This window comes from Labeo rohita, chromosome 22 (genome assembly GCF_022985175.1).
Source record: "Labeo rohita strain BAU-BD-2019 chromosome 22, IGBB_LRoh.1.0, whole genome shotgun sequence".
NCBI classification, from domain to species: Eukaryota; Metazoa; Chordata; class Actinopteri; order Cypriniformes; family Cyprinidae; genus Labeo; species Labeo rohita.
Genome location: NC_066890.1, coordinates 66,668,119 through 66,688,553, shown reverse-complemented (window position 1 = coordinate 66,688,553; position 20,435 = coordinate 66,668,119).

Here is a 20,435-nt window from a genome sequence, read left to right as displayed (position 1 = left end):
TTACATTTTACGTTTGCTTTTTATAAATTACTAAACGATTATTATTTTTTGTTTTTGTTTTTACAGAACAAGACAACAATGAAGCAGGATTAACGGCCTGGAGTGACTCGCAAGTACAAGCGTGGAATGAAGTGAGGTTTTTGTGAGACAGAAGAAGCAGGGGAAGATCTACCCCATGAAATCTCACAGGAAGTGTTTCGTGATTGGGATTTAAATAGAAGACTTGATTATGATATGCTGGGTCGTGTTAATCGTAGCTTTGAGAAATTGGCACGAGGAACTGTATAATGAATTTCATCAGTTTCAACACAATATGGATGGCCTACCGGAGGAAGTTAACCAACAGAGGGCGGAAATGAGGTTAGTGGTCAACGCCTTAAGTTTAATGAATGAAAGACTGTCAGTTATGCAAAGAATGATAGCAGAGCTATACAATGATGTTATGAGGAATACATTGTAATGTTCTATGTGAGAAAAGTACTGGTGGTGATGTTTATGTGTTTTTGCATTTTGTTATTGACTGATTATTGCTGTGTTTAATTCTTATAGAAAATCATTGTCTTATTTGCTTTGTTATTGACATTGATTCTTATTATTGGTTTTATTTCTTACAGAAATTGTCTTATTACTCTTTATTGATTGTATTTTTGATTATATGGTCATTATGAGTGGTGGAGTGGTGTCTTTTCATGGTGTATACACTTGTCTTTAAGATAGAGAGAGAGATCTGTATTTCTAATTTAAAAAAAAATAAAAAACAAAATTCAAAATGAGTAGTAAAAGGAGTCACGCTGATTTACATGGCAATGTGTCAGATGATCAGAGATCATCAAGACCCAGACATGATTTTCAGAACAATAGTGATCAGTTACATGATCTGATTAATAATCAGCTGCAGATGTAACAACCTGATTCGCTTAACATGATCGAAGGATTACACTGATGAACTTGTAGATGAACAACATGAGTGGTTGAGTATGTCTATACATAACAACAATGAACAGATTGGTGCAGGTCCATCTGATGACCCGTCAGGTTATGATCCGTCAGCTTCCAATATGGGTCTGAGCCAGAACTGTATAACCAGACTAATAAGAGAAGGCGGTCGTGTGGGTGATTTTACAGTTGTGCCAAGACCGAGATTTAATGGGTTAGAAATTCGTAGAACTGTACATTTTCGTGAAATTGCTACAAATGATTATGCAGCCGACCATATATTTATGCAGGATATTTTGAATGAGATTGTAGATTTTTCTACATTGTTGGCGGGTGAAGCAGGATTTCTGAATGTATCTCTGCAAGGCACAACTCTCACTACAGATATTAATGCAGTTCTAACAGCCGATAATGATCACGATGTTAGTACATTTGTTGATCAAATCAAACAGGCACTTCAAATCAATACAGATGTGGGTTTTAATTCCGCTTTACATTTATGTGTGTTGGTAGCCTGAAACAAACAAGGTGGTGCATGTAGGAAGTTAAGCGATCTGGCCCACAATGAGGTCATCAAAAATAAATAAATAAAAAATAAGATGAATTGATTCATCCCTGGAAATATAGTTGACAATATGTGTTTTAGTATTTGTCTCGTGCATTTCTTAAACCCACAATGTCCCGACCAAGAATTGTTGAGAATAGCCAACATTATACATACAGAGATGGGTTATGATCCGCAAGACAAAATTTCATTCCATGATGTTTCTAAATTTGAATCACATTTAGACCTAAAAATAGTCATCTTTCACAGGTCACGTTCAGGTAAATTGGAAGACCCGAATCCCCACCCAAAGACTGTACACCTGTATCTCCACAACGATCATTACTACATCACTGCAAATTTACATGCAGCGTGTGTAATAATCCATTGTGTTACACACATCCTAAGAAAATCGTACAATGCCCTGATTGTTTGAGATATTGTCAATCTACTTTCTGCTATGAGATGCATAAACAACCAAAACGCAAAGTGGTCAGGAAATAAACTAATAGCACACAAGTGCCCTCCATCGCACTGCGTACATTGCGGCGATGTTCTGGTAGATGAAGATCGGCATAGTTGTTATATTCAACCTATCAGACCAGATGGGTATAGTGAAAGATACATTTACTTTGATTTTGAAAGGATGTACGAAAATGGGAAACATGTAGCTAACTATGTGTGTGTGTCTTTTAAATTGCTTGAGTATTTCACAGGTCAGGGACTTTAAAAATTATACTCCAAGGATAGACTCGTTTATATGTATGATCAGGTGTTTAAACAGAGATACATAGACAGTTATAGCTTCTTGCCTATGAAACTGTCAAAACTGCTTTAAACCTAAACACGAACAAACAAGGTTTTTTTCCCCATCACTTCAATTGTTTAAAGAATGCAAATTATGTCGGTCCCTACCTGTCTAAAGAACATTATGGATATCAGGCAATGTCTAACTCTGACTGTGCGAATTCGACTCGTGGTACGACAGTGCAGCAGGTCAGGTGTTTGACTTCAAAAAACAACTCGGAATGTATTGCAGGAATGATGTTGTTTTATTATGAGAGGCTTGCATGAAATACAGAAAAGAGTTTATCAAGTGTACAAAAGTTGACCCGTTCGGTTAACGCTCGCTGGGTGTGCTATGAAAGTGTTCAAAACACTTTTTCTAACCAAAGAGACAATAGCCCTAACTCACAAAAACGCTTACATCAACCAGTACAAATCTTACTCAAACCCCTCCATTGAATGGCTGGAGTACATTAAAGCAAGCAGAAACACTGGCGTTTATCACGCATTAAATCACGGTAAAGCAAAACTTGGACCGTACCATGTGGATGGTTATTATGAACTTAACGGGGATAGGATAACGCTAGAATACCTGGGGTGGTTTTGGCATGGACATTGTTGTCGTTTTAATCCTAACGAATTGAATCCGGTATCAAAAATACCTTTCGGTGTATTTAGAAGACAGTCTGACAATAAGATGGACGTTTTGCACAATACTTACAATCTCAAAGTACATGAGATTTGGGAATGTCAGTGGGACAAAGCAAAACAAAACGATCCTGATGTGAGAGCGTTTATGACTAATTATACAGCACATGCACGGCTTAACCTCCGCGATGCTCTCTTTGGCGGACGCACAAATGCGTTCAAGCTGTACCACAAGGTCAGTGAGGACGAACGCATTTCTTATCTGGACTTTACATCGTTATATCCTTACGTACAGTTGTGTAAAACTTACCCGATAGGCCATCCTGAAATCATTTTAAAAGATTTTGGACCGGTCGAATCGTATTTTGGACTTACAAAATGTACAGTGGTTCCGCCACGCAAGTTGTTACACCCCGTGTTACCATTCAGGTCTTCTTTATCCAATCTGTTGTTTGCTCTGTGCCGCACGTGTGCAGAGGAACAACTTCAGAAAATGTGTCAGCATAGTGATGAAGAGAGGTCCATCTTGATGACTTGGGTCTCTGATGAGCTCTCACGAGCTATTGATAAAAGATATTCAGTCGTTAGAATCGACGAAGTGTGGCATTTTCCACAGACATCAGACACATTATTCAGTGATTATGTTAAAACTTTTCTCAAATTCAAGCAGGAGGCTTCAGGCTTTCCACCGCACGTAGTGACAGAGGTAGACAAACAGTCTTACGTTGAAGAGTATTTTGAAAAGGAAGGAGTTCAGCTTGACATTGACAAAATCACACTCAATCCAGCACGTAGATCAATAAATAAATATCTTTTGAATTCACTTTGGGGGAGGTTCGCTTTTAGATGTAATTTACCTACAGCAGAACTTTTAACAGATCCTGAAGATTTTGCACGCCACATCTTCGGAAACGGTCACATCATTAAACGCTTTTCGTTTGTGTCAGACTCAACAGCGCTAGTACAGTGGTGTTACGCAGAGGAGGACCCAGCCCCAACCCGTGATGTGAATGTTTTCATTGGGGCGTTCATCACAGCATACGGTCGTTTTAAATTATGCAATTACATGGATAGATTAGGTCCCCGTGTTTTTTATGCAGATACTAACAGCCTTGTCTTTTTATAAAAAAAAAAAGTGAATGGATGCCTCAAACAAGTGCATATCTTGGTGAGCTGACAGATGAACTAGATGCACAAGACTTTTGTTTATTCTGTTTTCTGTTTAATTTATTTTTTGAATTCGCAAAAATCCTATTGGAATTTTAGTTTATCCTTTAGGATCTTACTGGATTCTTAAAATCCTATTGGACAGTCTGATTTATTTTAATGGAATTTCACTTTGTCCAATAAAAATTTTGAATCTTATTAGACATTCTGATTTATTTTAATTGAATTTCACTTTGCCCTGTATTATCTTATTTGATTCTGTTATTCAATTACTTTTTAATTGTGTGTGTGTGTGTGTGTGTGTGTACTTGTTTTTGCTACATTGTGGGGACCCAATGTCCCCACAAGGATAGTAAAACTTGAAATTTTTGACATTGTGGCCTGCGGTCCCCACAATGTTAAAAAATGATTAAAAATAGTAAATGATGTTTATCTGAAAATGTAATGATGCAAACATGTTTTCTGTGAGGGCTAGGTTTATGTTTAGGCTTGGTTTAGGGGGTAGACAATATCATTTGGTCAGTATAAATTCTATAGAAGTCTATGGAAAGTCCCCACAATTCACAAAAACAAACGTGTGTGTGTGTGTGTACTTGTACACAATAACAATGCAGCATATACGAAAACACAAATATAAACACTGAAATCCATAATATTACAGTAAGACGAAGATAATAAATATGATATTTCACAATGTACGAATAAGTTTAAGTTAGGGGTGTGACGAGACACTTATCCCACGAGACGAGACGAGACACGAGACTGGGTTCACGAGAACGAGACGAGACGAGATTTTTAAACATTTCTTAAGAAATCCTCAGTGATGAAATATATAGGGAAAATAGTCTTTTATTCAACTGAAAAAAGACAAAATGCAAAAAAAAAAAAAAAATTAGGTGCATTTTGAACTTTATGAAATTAAACTTACATTTTAAAGAATTATTTGCAGTAATAAACAAGAGCTTCACCATTCTGGATAAATCAGGAATCCCAGCTGTTTTTAATAAATTGGAGACCATGATTCCCTCAAAAAAGATTAGAAAACTAAACAAAATAATGTATTTTAATAGTGGTTCTGACAAACTGTTCATTGCTCAAGTCTTTTGAAAACATATATTCATTTAAACAAAGTAAAAAGAAAAAAAAAATCCAATGAAGGAGTCAGTGTCTCACTTCATTAAGACTTGCTTGACTATTGAAATTTCCTGAATGAATGATTCAATGACATACTTTTTTAAACGGGCAGTTGTCGCCACCTCCTGGCGGAAGAGGATAAGCGTTACAATACATACAAGATAGTTTCGTTTTGATCGCTCCTGTAGACAATACGTGTTTATACCCAAACTATAAACTTTTATCCCAGTACTTCTATTATTAAAATGTCTGTAACACAGAAATAATGATTACAATGTGGTTAAAAAGACTGCTTGTGTTACTTTTTCTGCGTTCACATTTACCCCGACCTTCTGATTCATTAACACGGGCAGCGACAAAACCTGCTTCTCACGCTCCACTGACGCTGGCGATGTGAAACAGTCCTAATAGACATAGATAAATCGTTGTCATTCAGTAATAAGATCGCGTGGGTGTTTGAATCGAGATCTGGATATTTTAAGGATTAATTGTGCAGCTCTAATGTTTTAGAAATGCAAAATGTTTTGCAAATTATAGGTGTGTTCGACTTAACGCAGCACTGCGCAGCTCGATCAAATTCTGACTTGAAGCAGTGCATGCCGGTTAGAAATTTTGTCCGACTTGAGGCGGCGCCGACGCCTCGTGACTGTCACGTGTGGCATCAAAGTACCGCGATAGCAATTCGAGAGCAGCCGACTGACTAAGCCGGCGCAGTTACTTCAGAGCGGCTGCAGGAGCTCTGATGACGACACGGCTGTTTCACGATTGGCCAGATTCACCGCATGACAACGATCACGTGTGTTTCGGGTTTATTCTAACATCCTCAAGTCCGATAATGCTGACAAATCTGTTTTTAGAACAGTAAAAGTGTTTTTACTGTAGTCGCAATGTTATATTAAGTCAGATCTATCATAAAACACTGATAAAAGCATGTATAACCCCACTTTATTAGTATTTAAACAGTATATGTTTATGTTTATCATTATTCTTGTTCAGATGCCGCTGTATTAAACAGTATATGAAACGTGTTTCTGTTGCTCATGAAAACGCTTTTAAAAAGTCGGTGTATTTGATAAATATTGCATTTAATTCACTTCTTCTGTGATAAAGCATGCAAACACCGCGAGAGCTTCACTAACGAGAGTAAAAAGTGTCCGTCTTGACGCCTCCGTTTTCAACTCCGCCCCCGACTGCTCTCGGATACTCTCGTTGATCGCCGTCTGTAGCCGTAGATGAAGTCGAACGCACCTTCATGTGGCGCCGCAAGAAATCGGCTGCCGCCTTACACAACAATGCATTCTGGTAAGATCATTTGTCCGACTTTGATCGGCGCTGCAGCCGCCTTTCGATCACATGTGCCATCAAAGTACCGTGAGAGCAAAACGAGAGCAGTCGCTCAAAATCGGCTGCGAAAGCCTTGATGATAAGGGCGGGTCAATATGGCGTCGCGTTAACAGCATCTTCGTCAAGCTCTTAACTTAATTTATATGCAGTGCTTAAAGCTTCGAATTTCTATGTTCATTTTGTTCTAATAACTGTTGCGGAAGTTCAGCATACTCTGTTAAGACTGCCTTTAAAGATTTTGGGACCCTTTTTCAAAGTTTTTTGTTACTTTTTACGCCTGAGTAAAGTTGCTCGTTTGCTTTAAAACATGGAGGAAGATATGGAAACTGCCTCTGTTGAGTCCTTTGCAACCAGCGATAATCTAAAGGTCCACAACTATGCAAGACGCCTAGAAAATGCGTTTGGAACAATGATATATATGACTGGATCGCTCATTGCGTTTTAAACTGCCGTCAGGCAGTGAAGCCACCGGAAGTGTTCGATCCGCCATCTTACTATTCCCTACCGACAGAGAGCACCATTGACTCACAGCGAAACCGCTGACCTAAAATCACCCGATTTTAAGTGTATCAGTCACACAGGACTAGTTTTTATGATATGTGTATGTAAATTAATTTTTACTTAAAATCTTATCTGCAGTGTTTATCGTCTTTTCGAGCAGGATAAGCAATGTTTTGAAATCGTTCAGGTGGGTGTGTCAGCTGCGCACTTGCCGACGTTTTGATCAGACACAAAATATATTTCTTAACGTAAGGAATTATGCAGGAAATAGTAAACATGAACATATATCTGGAATTAGTATCTGAAATTGATTCGAATATACAATAAATAATACAAGCATGTTATATTGCTCTATGCTCTATTGAAATTAAAATCTTGGAAATAAAGCTTGATGTCTTTAAATCCGTACCAAATGTAATTAGTCAGCGTTATTTCTCCAAGTTATGATGTGCATATTTTAATTTCCCTAAGTGAGCAACATCTATTTTAAACTCTTAAAGATCGCGCAAATTCTATTATATTAAGTGTCTTAAATTACATTTATCTGACTATAACACTACCTGATTTTCCTCAGTTTCGTCAATGAAAATAGTCTGAAACAAAGTCACTACTAAGCCGCATCTCTATTCAAACACAGCTGTGTTCCGTTTATGAATGAACGGGCGTTTTTAAACGAATCTGAGTCATTGATTCAATTACCTATTCGTAAAGAGAGTGGCTTCATTCCTAAATAAATGATTCAGTGATAAAATCAGTGACTTAACTGACAGTTTTAGTTTCATTTTTAAAGTTTCATTTTCATTTTATCTTTTTAGTTATTTAAATCATTTTAAAATGTTATATTTAACATTTTTGCATTATTAACGTTTATTATTAACATTTATCTCAACATGAATGTTATGTAGGCTGAATTAAACGTTTAAATCATTAACTGCTTCAGAATGATGTTAAGGAAATCATTGTTGAAACATGCATTTAGCCTGTAACGTTACGAATAAAAACACTATAACAAAACAGCACAAACAATTATTAACTGTGCAAGGCAAATTCTATGTATACAAAGCATAAATCTTTTAGTTTTCAGAATGAGCATTTTGTCATTTGTAAACATGGTGAACGTCCAATGTTTATCATGTTCATGATGTTCGCTACTGCAATGTATATTTTTAATAAGCAGAGCGAATTCCCGACATTAAACAATAACCGTTTACATGCTTAGGACGTTTGCGTTGTGAGAAAGTACAGTGAGACGTAAGATATGAAAACGCTGACTTGTTAGGTGATGTTTTCTCATTAAAGTCGTATTATTTCCTATTCATTCAATAGAACGTTTGCGAGTACCAGGGAATAGCAATATGGCGGCGCAGTGGCTTCACTTCTATGACGTCATGAGCTATCCAGTTCTCTATTATAGATCAGTGGTTTGGAAACTCTCCGGACACTCCTAGTAAGTCCCCTGCTCAGAAGAAGTCTCGATCAGTCTCCCCCGACGCGGTGTCAAACTCTGTGCTGCTTGCAGCAATTGAAAAGGTTAGCAAGTTACAAGAGGAGTCATTGGTTAAACTGCAGTCTGTCGAGGCGTCGGTGAAGGAAAACACATCTTCAATCTGCAAGCTTTCCTGCTCGCTTGAAGCTATGAACAGACAGGTGGAAGACGTGACGGAGAAGGTGCTTTCTCTACAGTCAAAGGTTGAGATGCTGGAAAAGGAAAACAAGTCTCTCAAGGAGAAATGCTGCAGATTGGATAGCTACAAACGCAGATGGAACCTCCGTGTAGCCGGGATACCTGAGCGAGAAGGGGAAAACGTCAAAATGGTTGTCATTGAGCTGTTTAGGAGCCTCTCTCCACTCTCCGCCGAGAAACTTCAGGACATGGTCGACATCGCGCATAGACTTGGCCCCAAGTCTGGAAACTCCAACCCGCGGCGGATCATCGTGCAGTTCCTATCCCGCACCTGTCGTGATGCCATATGGACAGAAGCCAAACGATCTGAGCTACTAAAACAGAAGAAATTTCGAATCTTGGAAGATCTCACTCAGTATGACAAGGAGGCGAGAAACAGACTCTGGCCACTCGTTGAAAAGGCAAGAAGGGAAGGAAAGAAAGCTGGGTTTCATGGGTCTGTTGCTTTTATAAACGGGAAGAAAGTTTCTGTGCATGATATCTAGTATGCCTCTTACACTGTGACCTTACAAAATTTGGTTTATTATCAGCTGATCTATTTTTGTTGTATTTTGTAAGTATTTCTTTATACCTTACATTATTGTGATTTACAGTTATATTATTATTATTATTATTATTATTATGTTTTTAATTTTTATTAATTATTTCTTTATATATTCCCTTTTTTATTTTTTATTTATTTATTTATTATTTTATTTTATTTTATTATTATTATTATTTTATTTTTTTAATGGGTCCACGATAGGGTGTGTTGACTTCCCAAGCTTCACTGGGAATTCGAGCCTTATGCTCTGCATATCTTCTAAGAAGAAAGCTACTTCTTTTGTTGTATCTGTTTATAACAGTTGGTTTAACTCAGAGTTGAGTTCCAATACCATGTTTAGTTCATATTTCTCATGTTTTTCTTTGAATGTTCGGGGGCTACGTGACTTAAACAAACGAAAGGCTTTATTTCTATACTGTAAAGGGATAGGAAGATGGATTATTGCAGTTGTTCTCTTGGATAACAGCTTCTTTATAATAGTTAATATATATGGGTACAACAATTCTTCAAGCAATAAAACTTTTTTTGATGGTATAGTCCTTAATGTAAGTAATCTAAAACTTAAATACCCCTCTGCATTTATATTAATTGGCGGCGATTTCAATGAGGCACCAGATTTTGTTATTGATATATTTCCACCCAGAAGTGTGTCTAATAGCGTTAACCACCTTATAGGAAAGTTATGCCATCGGCTGAATCTAATTGATGCACATAGATATTTACACCCCGATAGCCACATGTATACTTGGTTTAAGTCTGATTTTTCTCAAAAATCTCGTATAGACCTGTGGCTAATATCAGATTCTTTAATTTCATATTTGACTTCAGTGGAAATTTCATCTTCTCCTCTAACAGATCATGCAGCAATTGATATTATTTTTTCTGAAACTAAATCTAAGCGGAGAAGGAAAGTAACCCCAGGTTACTGGAAGTTAAACTGTTCTTTTTTACGATCTGAATCATACTGTCAGGAGATCAGGAAAATTGCAGAGGGTGTGGCATCTCAGGTGAATATCTCGGCCATTTCTAAATGGGAGCTATTTAAATATGAATGTAGAAAATTTTCTGTAAAATTTGGGAAAAATAGAATGTCTGTTAAAAGTAAAGAAATTACAGATTTAATTAGAAAGATGAGTGAGATCTTAAAAAATCCTAACCTGGGAGAGGATGACAAGGAATCTCTTTATACTTTACAAGGCAGTCTGAATGATTTATTTTTAGAGAAAGCAAGGGGCGCATTCATTAGATCAAGAGCAAAATGGCTTGAGTTTGGAGAAAAAACTCTGCTTATTTTTTTAACCTAGAGAAAAAACGAGGCAGTAATAAGAGTATCTCCTCTCTATATATTAATGATACATTATCCAATGACCCCTCTGCAATCTCTTCTCATGTTTTTCATTTTTATCAAAATCTTTACACTTCTTCTTTTGATTTTAATGCTTCATCTTTATTTTTTCATAAGATTGATTCGGTGATTCCTAAAATTAATAATCAGAATAGAGAATTTTGTGAGGAACCCTTTAATATAGAGGATCTTTTTAATGTAGTAAAAAGAATGCCAAACAATAAATCTCCAGGGCCGGATGGCTTACCATTCGAATTCTTTAAAGTCCATTAAGTTTCTTCTTTATGAAGCCCTTGTTGAGTGTTTAAACAATGGTGAATTGGCAGAATCAATGAAACAGGGTCTCATTTGTCTCATTCCTAAGCCCAATAAGGATTCCAATTGTTTGGATAATTGGCGTCCAATCACACTTTTGAACTCTGATTATAAAATATTGGCTTCGGTATATGCTGATAAACTCAAACCTTGCTTAGCAAACATAATTTCTAACACTCAATCTGGGTTTTTAAAAGGTAGACATATTTCTAATAATATTAGATTAATTCTAGATATCTTAGATTACTCAGATCTCATAAATAAAGAGGCTTTAATTTTGTTCATTGACTTTTATAAAGCTTTCGACTCTGTTGAGCATCTCTTTATTTTTGAAGCCCTTTCTAAATTTGGTTTTGGTAAATCCTTCATTAACGCCATTCGTACTTTATATAATGGTATTAACAGTTGTGTTTCCTTAGCTTCTGGCACTTCCCCACGATTTTCTGTGGGTCGTGGTATTCGCCAGGGATGCCCCATTTCTCCTTTTCTTTTTTTGTTGTCCGCTGAGCTATTAAGCTTGCATATAAAGCACTCCAATATTAAGGGTATAAATATTGGGGAGAATACATTGATCATTAGTCAGTTAGCTGATGATACTTGTCTTTTCCTTAAAAATGATTCACAAGTTGCTGTTGCCTTAAATGAATTTAATCTTTTCTCCAAAGCTTCAGGTTTAGTAGTAAACTCCAATAAAAGTGAAATTTTATATGTACATGATTCAAACAAGAATTCTGTCAATGATATTAAAGTTAAACGTCATTTAAAATATCTTGGGGTTGATATCAGCAGATCAGATTCAGACCGTCTCCATCATAATTTTCAGCCAAGACTAGATAATATTAAAAAAAAATTTATGTTGTTGGCTGCAGAGAGACAATTTATGGGAGAGTCCTGCTGACTAAGGCTGAGGGTATATCACACATAGTTTACCCTGCTTTTTCCCTTTATGTTGATCAAAAAACTATTAAATCTATTAACTCTCTGCTATTCCGCTTTATTTGGAAAAACAAGACAGAATATATTCAAAGGAAAGTTATCATAAGAAATTATAAGGAGGGTGGTCTTAATGCGATAGATTTTGAAGCCATTAACCAGACTTTCAAAATTAACTGGATTAAGTATTGTTTATCTAATAATGACTTACCCCTGGTTTTGGATTCCTAATCTAATTTTCAAATTTTGTGGTGGCCTTAAATTTATATTGTCCTGTAACTTTAAGTGTAGTAAATTACCTATCAAACTCTCAAATTTTCATAAACAAGCCCTAGAATCTTGGAAGATTGCTTTTAAACACAACTTCTCCCCGCACACATGTATTATTTGGAACAATGAAAATATATTGTCTGGTAACAAATCACTTTTTTTCATTGAATGGGTGAATCAAAATATTTTTTTTTGTTTCTGATTTATTCAATGCTTATGGGGACCTTCTTTCCTTTCCTGATTTTGTGTCATTAAAAGGTGCAACAATCTCAGTAAAAGATTTTAATAAGGTGATTAAAAGTATACCTGTCAGTTTGAAAACTTTGTTTAAAGCTCATTTATGTTATGGCTGTATAAACAATCATTTTCCTATACTTGCATTCAATGGAGTTCATGTATTGGATAAAAAATGCAATAACTTTTTTATCAGAAATGCTCTTTCTTCAACTCCAGGATGTCCCTCAAAAGCACAATCTAAATGGAGAATATGTTTTCCGGACTCTGATTTGAAAAACTTATGGACCTCTCCCCACAGTCTTTTTATTCCAAGTAAAATTAAAGAACTCCATTTCAAAATTGTTCATGGATACTACCCTTGTAATCTATTCTTGAGCAGGTTCTCTGAAAATGTATCTTCTTTGTGTTCATTTTGTAATACCGATAAAGAATCTATTTTACATCTGTTTTGTCACTGCCCATTCTCCAAGTCTTTTTGGTCAAGAGTTACCATATTAATATCTTTTTGTTGTAACAAAATGATAGAAATGAAAGAACCTATACTTTTTTTGTCTGACTTTCATTCTAAAGACAGTAATCTTGTCCATACTGTATTATTGCTTTGTCTTCTGGGTAAATTTCACCTTCATAAAGCCAGAACTATTCATTGTAAACCTAACTTTATGTTGTTTTCATCTGATTTAAAGTCTTTTTTTGCCTCTTTTAACAATGTGTCCAAACCATTGAACTCAAAGGCTTGTAAAACTTTTAAAATCCTTGAGTCAGTTGTACATCATATTTGAGTTTTTGATGTCCGTTTGCCCCATGTTACATCTTCATGATTGTAATATTTGTATTTGCAATAAAAAAAAAAAAAAAAAGCCTTGATGTGACACACTTTATTCTCATTGGTCAGATTATGTGACGACAAGCACGACCTGTGCTGCGTGTTTTTTCTTAAAAAGGTTTCTGAATGTAATCAATCATTATATCGAATATCTGATATTCAAACAAAACATTAATGATGAAAATGAAGATTAGGCGATATGGTAAATATATATTCTTATCGTATAAGAGTTAAAGTTTGGAAAAAAACTGGTCAACCAGAGGCCGTTTTTAATGGATGTTGTGAGAGGCTTCACTACACTGAATAAACTGCTTATATTTGAAAAATGTCCTATAGCTAACTACAAAACCAAGATACAAATAATAAACGTCATATTGCATTACATAAAAGTAACTAACAAACTAATTTGACACTTAAAGATATGATCAATAAAAAAGGAAAACTATTGTATAGAATAAATGATTGGCTTCTTTCTTTTATTGATTTGTTGTAATATATCTTACGTAGTTTTATTTCTTCTGTTTCTTTTTTCCTTTCTTTTTGTATGTTTACATACAGTGTCATCCTCTATAGGCCTATATGTGCTGTATATGGTTTTGTGATACAATAAACATCAAAAAATCTTTTACAAGGTCTGTACGTGTTTTATATGATCTATTTCCATGCCAATGCAATCTTGTAATGATTGTTTTAACATGTTTGTGTGACATATCTACTCATGAATACACATACTGCTTTGTGTTGATTATATACAAAGCCACATAACAAATTAAGACACCATTTCAAAATTATTTTGTTTTTCTGAATATTGCTTGTTCTGTGTTTAGGTAAAAGGATTGTTTTGGTGTGATTATATTAACTACTACAAAAGTTACCCAATTAAAAGCTGTAACAAAACTATAATGACACAGCGTGTACATCTTAAATCCTAAAAAAATTGTACATGTGTAAAAGTAACACTGAAATACAACTTAATAATATTTAAATAACCCTTTGCTGTCAATAAAGATTTTCATGCAAAAACATGGGAATTTCAATCGCATCCAAATCGCGTGGTCTGCCATAATGACGTTGATTCAGCACACTATGGAAACCTATAAGTGTCCGACCTGACGGCCATCTCCTTACTCCTCCCCCGACTGCAAGGGGCTGCTCTCGCCAGCCGGTGGCAGGCTAGTGTAGTGCATCTCGAACGCACCTAAAATCTTCACAAGATCTCGCGAGACCCGACTAGTCCCGCGAGACACATCGGATCTCGTCACATCCCTAGTTTAAGTGTATTATATGTGACTAAGAATCCACAGAAACACAAACATCTATACAGGGTATTGTCCTGACGCTTCCCCTTTAAGAAATCCGAATGTAGTGCGCCTGCAACTGTGGCGCGCATATTTGAACAGTAACGGTCAAAGAGAGAAGAAGCTGAGTGATTAACGTTGTTTAACTCGTTAAACGTTGACTGTAAGACACTAACAAGGAAGAAATACTGGTAACGCTTATCTGGTCCGCATCCTATACAAACAATTTTGGGTGAAGGACATCTGTGGGTGAGTTGTTGAACTTGTTTGACTGTTTCTGGTGATTAGCATAGGAGTCTGCCGTACGTCAAAAGCTATGAATCTGCATAACTGATATGAATGAAATATTGATGTATGCTCTGTGTAATGAATTTTCATTGTAGAGTACAAAATGCCTGTTCTGCCACCATTTTGAGCTGTTTTACAAAACAACGTTGATGGTTTTGTATAGCGTTAGTTTAATTACCTACCTTATTTACACTAAATGCAAATAGCTCACCTTGTTGCCAGAGGCTACTTACCAGTAAAAATAGCTGCTGCCTTTTAATTATTTGTGGAGTAATATGATGTTCTTATGGCCTGTCCAGGTCAGGTTCCAGTTAAAAAGTTTGACATGGACAAAGATTCTTCTGTGAAATGTGTGTGTATATGGAGAAAACTTGCATAACAAGAGAATTAAGATGGCGACTGGTGAGCCAACCCCAATTGTGAATTTCATCTCTTCATCAGCGTGTGGACCTGTTGTGTTGACTGGGAACCAGTTTGCTTTATACAGAGCATTAGGAGTGATTGCTTCATTTGAAATAGATTGGATACGATCGTCTTCCTACTTTTTTTTTTTTCTTAACTGAATTGGATGTTTTTTCCCCCTCTCTTTACATTACACACAAACAAAGTTTATTTCAGACAAATTGAACTTTATTAAATTTATATTGTTTAATATTTTAGTGTTCTGTGTTATGATGTGATTTTGCTTTGCCTTGAGAACAACAAAGTTATTATTTTGCCTGTGAAGGAAAAAAGGGTTAATAAGAGAAGAAAAAATACATTACCTTAATTACTTAAACTAATCATCCAGCCCAGGAAAAAAAAAGGGAAAGTGTGTGTTTTGTTTACCTTTTCTTATTTTTTGGCCTTTCGTTACACTTATTATTATTATTATTATTATTTATTATTATTATTATTATTTTTTGTGTGTGTGTGATCAATCCATTATCAGTGCTTTAGAAATTTTTTGCACTAATGCTATGTGCTGCACAAATCACCTCCTATGTTGTTTACAATGTTACTGCAGGTTGTGCAACATACAATGAACATAATGTCTATATCAGGGTGAGTTTAAGCAAACTGCAAGTACTATCAGTGGAAAATGCACCTTTAGAATTAAAAACATGTCTTGTCCTATAAGACTCTTCATATCGGAATCCTATAGGAATGGTTCCAAAATATGATAGAAATTCTTATTAGAATTCTGTACAGGTTTCCCATTGGAATCCTATAGGATTTTTTGACAACCGTGCCGAAATCATACAACTATAGAACGGCAAAAAATAAAGTCACACTTAAAGTTAAAGGTATCACCCTTCATCCTACCAATGCAGACATTATTACCTTAGAAAGTATGACCTGTTTGGTACAGGGTTATGTAACATCACGTGACACAATCCACCTACTCACACGCAGTAAAACCATTGTGCGGAATAAAAAGAAATTCACACTGCATAATAAATCAGTTTGGAAAAGTTTCAAAGTGGTACATGCGTGCTCCTGCCTCACTACACCACTTTACCTTATGGCTACTAGTAATATTACCAACACACACAATATCTATGTTGAAGAAGAGTTTGACTTTCGTTTTCAATTCCCTTTTTCGTGTGTGATCTCAGGCCCGTCAGGCAGTGGGAAAACTGTCTTTGTGAAAAATGTATTGTGTAATGCTGACAAAATAGTCGATGTAAAAATTGATAATATTGTGTTTTTATACAGTTGTTGGCAACCTTTGTATGATGAACTGTTGTCATTGTTTGATATCAAATTTATTGAGGGTATTCCAAAATCTTTAAATGATGAAAATTTGTTTCCTCCTAATAAAAAATCTATTGTAATTTGTGATGATTTAATGGATGAAGCATATTTGAACGTTGAACTTGAACGAGCCTTCACGAAATACGTTCATCATAAATAATTTTCGATCATATTGATAACTCCCCTGCTGAAAAAAAAAGCTTAAACCAGCTTAAGCTGGTCAAGCTGGTTTAAGATGGTCTCCCAGCCTGGTCATAGCTGGTTTTTCAAGCTGGTTTTAGAGGGATTTTGACCATTTTTTTTAATCTGGTTAAGCTGGTTTTAGCTGGTCAGGCTGGTCATAGCTGGTTTTAGAGGGATTTTGACCATTTTTTTTAATCTGGTTAAGCTGGTTTTAGCTGGTCAGTCTGGTCTTAGCTGGGTTAAGCTGGTCAGGCTGGTCAGCCAGGCTGGTCTTAGCTGGTTTAAACTGGTAAGGCTGGTCTTAGCTGGTCAAAATGTCTGATTGATCGATCAATTGATTACATAGTGTCTGCCCCAATTTTCCTGTCAAGGGGTGTTGCGACAAATAATATAAATAATTCCAAGTTTACTTTTAATAATCTGCAGGACCACAAGGAACCATTAAAACAATTTTATTTGAACTTACAGCCCCTTTTAAAAAAATATATTCTAACAACTATTTACAAAATAATTGCAATGATTACAATTCTAAAACAATTAATGGTAAATATGAACAATAATAGAATTCTAAACAAATTATGCATTTTTTCTTTTTCTTTTCTTTTTTATTATATCTTATAATATTCTTATATATATCTTATAATATATCTTATATATATTACATATGGGATATGTAATGCCCCACTTGTTTCTCCCTCTTCTCTCTCTCTTCTTTCAGGCTCCTTTTGTTTCCACCAGTACCTGAAACAGACTTAAAAAAGAAATAATTTAGATTAATAATGTGTGAATTTTCAACAAGTAAAACTACTTAAAAGCAAACTATAGTGTCATGTCTTTGTTGCACATATTCCTTTTTTTCCAGACATAGCCTACAATAATTTAGAAACATGCCCCTGATAGTTGTTCCTTTTATTGCTAAAATAAAGAAAGAATTTATATATCCAAATGGAAGTGTGTGTATATATATGTAGCGTCTGGACCAATCAGACATACATTAATTGTTACATTTAACAAATAGTCTTTAAACACAACAGGCCAGCTACATGCTGGAGCTCTGGAGACAAACCCCCCCAAAGCAACTAACACCCCAAAAGGGCTCAGTTGCCAGGACAACGATCTGATACCACAGGTTTTATTGCTTCAAGGAATGCACATCTGCCCATGCTACATTTGCCATAGGAAAGACACAATGCCTATAGAGATAGACTCCTTCCTATTCATTCACAGACAAACCTTTCTTTGACCTTCCTATCACACATAGCCCAGGTTATTGTGTACAGTATCACTGCAATGTATTTTAATTTTGTCTGTTGTATTTGTATTTGTCTTTCTACTGTTTTATGCATGTATTATGATAGATGACTAGTAGTATAACCCACCTATGTCATGCTTGGACTCTTTGAGTTCGTATTTTAATGATCTAAAAGATGGTGTAAATTAGATGTTGATACCTTTGCAACATGTTAGTGTTTTAAGAAACCTTAGTAGTTTTTGCATCAACACCCAATCGAATTACATATGCAAATTACCATGCTCACAGACAAAGAGTCGTAAACTTTCTCTCCAAAGGTGAAAGTTACCATTGGTTCATGGACCTCCTGGAGGCACAGCCTCCAGAGAGTTTAAAGGCATCGACCCCTCTCTCTTCCTTCTCTTCTTCACTTTCTCACTCGTCTGCAACATCTTCCGATTGCTGCCCGTGTGGAGGAACCCACGGGGAGCCGGAGCCAGCACAGGGCGTGCCCGGCGGGCCCGACAGGCCCAACATACAGAGCTGTGGCTCTCGACCACAAAGAGCCAGACAGTTCGACCTAACCCTGGAATTCATCTTCATGACTCGCCTCAGTCAGTCAGTGGTTCTTGGAGAACCTAAGAAGATGAGCTAGAACTCTTCAGGACTTCCCTAAGCGTGCGCCAGGCCTTGCGGCCTTGTCTTTCCATTCCTCAAAGATCACAGGACTTCAGCTGGGTCCCTCTCAGCTCTTGGTTCTTCTTCACTTTTCACATGGAAAGAAACTCCCAGTCACCAACGAGTCAGGACATCTTTGGAATTCATCACTCTTCAGACCCGGAAGAATGTGATTGCAATTCCAAAACCACCACTGCTTCAAACCACCAAGACTTTCAGAGACTGCATTTGGACACTTGTTCGACGACCAAGGCAATGCAAGTATCGTACACTTAACTAAACATACAGAGGTTTAGTATAAGCTGTAGACAGCACTGATGGTTTCACAGCAGGTGGTTAACTGACTTTTTTTTTCATAGCTTCATTTCCTTCTCTCTCTCTCTAACTGCTTCTCACTGACCATTCCCCCATGTATGAGTGATTTCATGTTTGTTTGTTTAGATTAGTTATGTGTTAGTCCTTCGTTAATAAACTGTTGTGCACATATTACATGAGTTTTGATTCTGATTCTGCCTTGCAAATTAATGTCCCTTTACGATTCCGATTCGAGCTACATGCTCTAATGCAATGGTACTTTAAGAAAGTTATTTTCTGTGGCCAAGAAAATATAATTTCTTAGAGTTGATATAAAGATTATACTGAATGTTCGCTGAGCGAACAGATTAGTTGATGGAAAATCGATTCTGCTACAGTTACTACTGGCAGCTGATATAAGTAATTGTAATTAATCATAATTAATTGTAATTATTTATATACATTTCCCTTTGAGCAAAATTCGCTACATATATATATATATATATATATATATATATATATATATATATATATATATATATATATATATATATATATATATATATATTTGTAGGTGTTAATGTAGCTATTTTATTGATAAATGAATATACATGGATGAATATGAATAAGAATATCTTAGTATGAACAATTTTTAGCTGTTTTTAGCTAAATTGACTGTGGTTACAAGGGCTGCCTCCTGAGTTCTGAACATTAATTAGTCTATCAAAATTTCATTAGATGCTTAATCCACAGGAAGTGGTGAAGTCCATGATGTAATTCTGGCCTTAGGTCTCTGTGAACCTGAGGGTGTCAAACCCCTCCTCAACAATTACCTCCCAACAAACAGAAAACAGAAAATAGAAATTATTGAAACTATTCTATTAAACGGCAGTGTAGATAATAAAAGAATATAATAAAAGGAAAAAGGAGATCTTGGTATGTGTGTATGTCTTACATTTCAGACATTCCACTGAAAATCCTTCACTTTGCAAAGAAGAGTGGCAACTTGAGTTGACTTATACTGGTTTCTTCTGTACCATTTGCCCTGTTGTTTTAGATGGCACTTTTCCTTTTGATTTCTTTGTTCCTCTTAAATATCTACAAATCAGTCAGGAAACAGACAATATGTAATTCACATTAGTTTTAGCTTTTGAGACATCAGAATCATTCTCCCTTAAAAATAGTCTCTCTTCTCTCTTTCACATCTAATAACATATCTACATGTAAAACACAGGTATTCAAATTCTTATAATGCAACCATTACCTTTGAATGAACTCCAAATCTCCGTCTGTCTCCTGGTAAAGTTACTCCAGAGTGAATATATGCTGCGAAAAGGCCAGACAGGAAGATGGGCTGGATTAACTCATTCTTTAAACCAAAGTTAGCAAAAAGCATTACAATCAAACAATAAGCGAATTAGCAAGTTATCAGGTTCTCGCACGTCTCGCTGCTTACGTTAAACGCTTTAACAGCACCGTTCAGAGTTTACGTGACATACACTGATCCTCCGT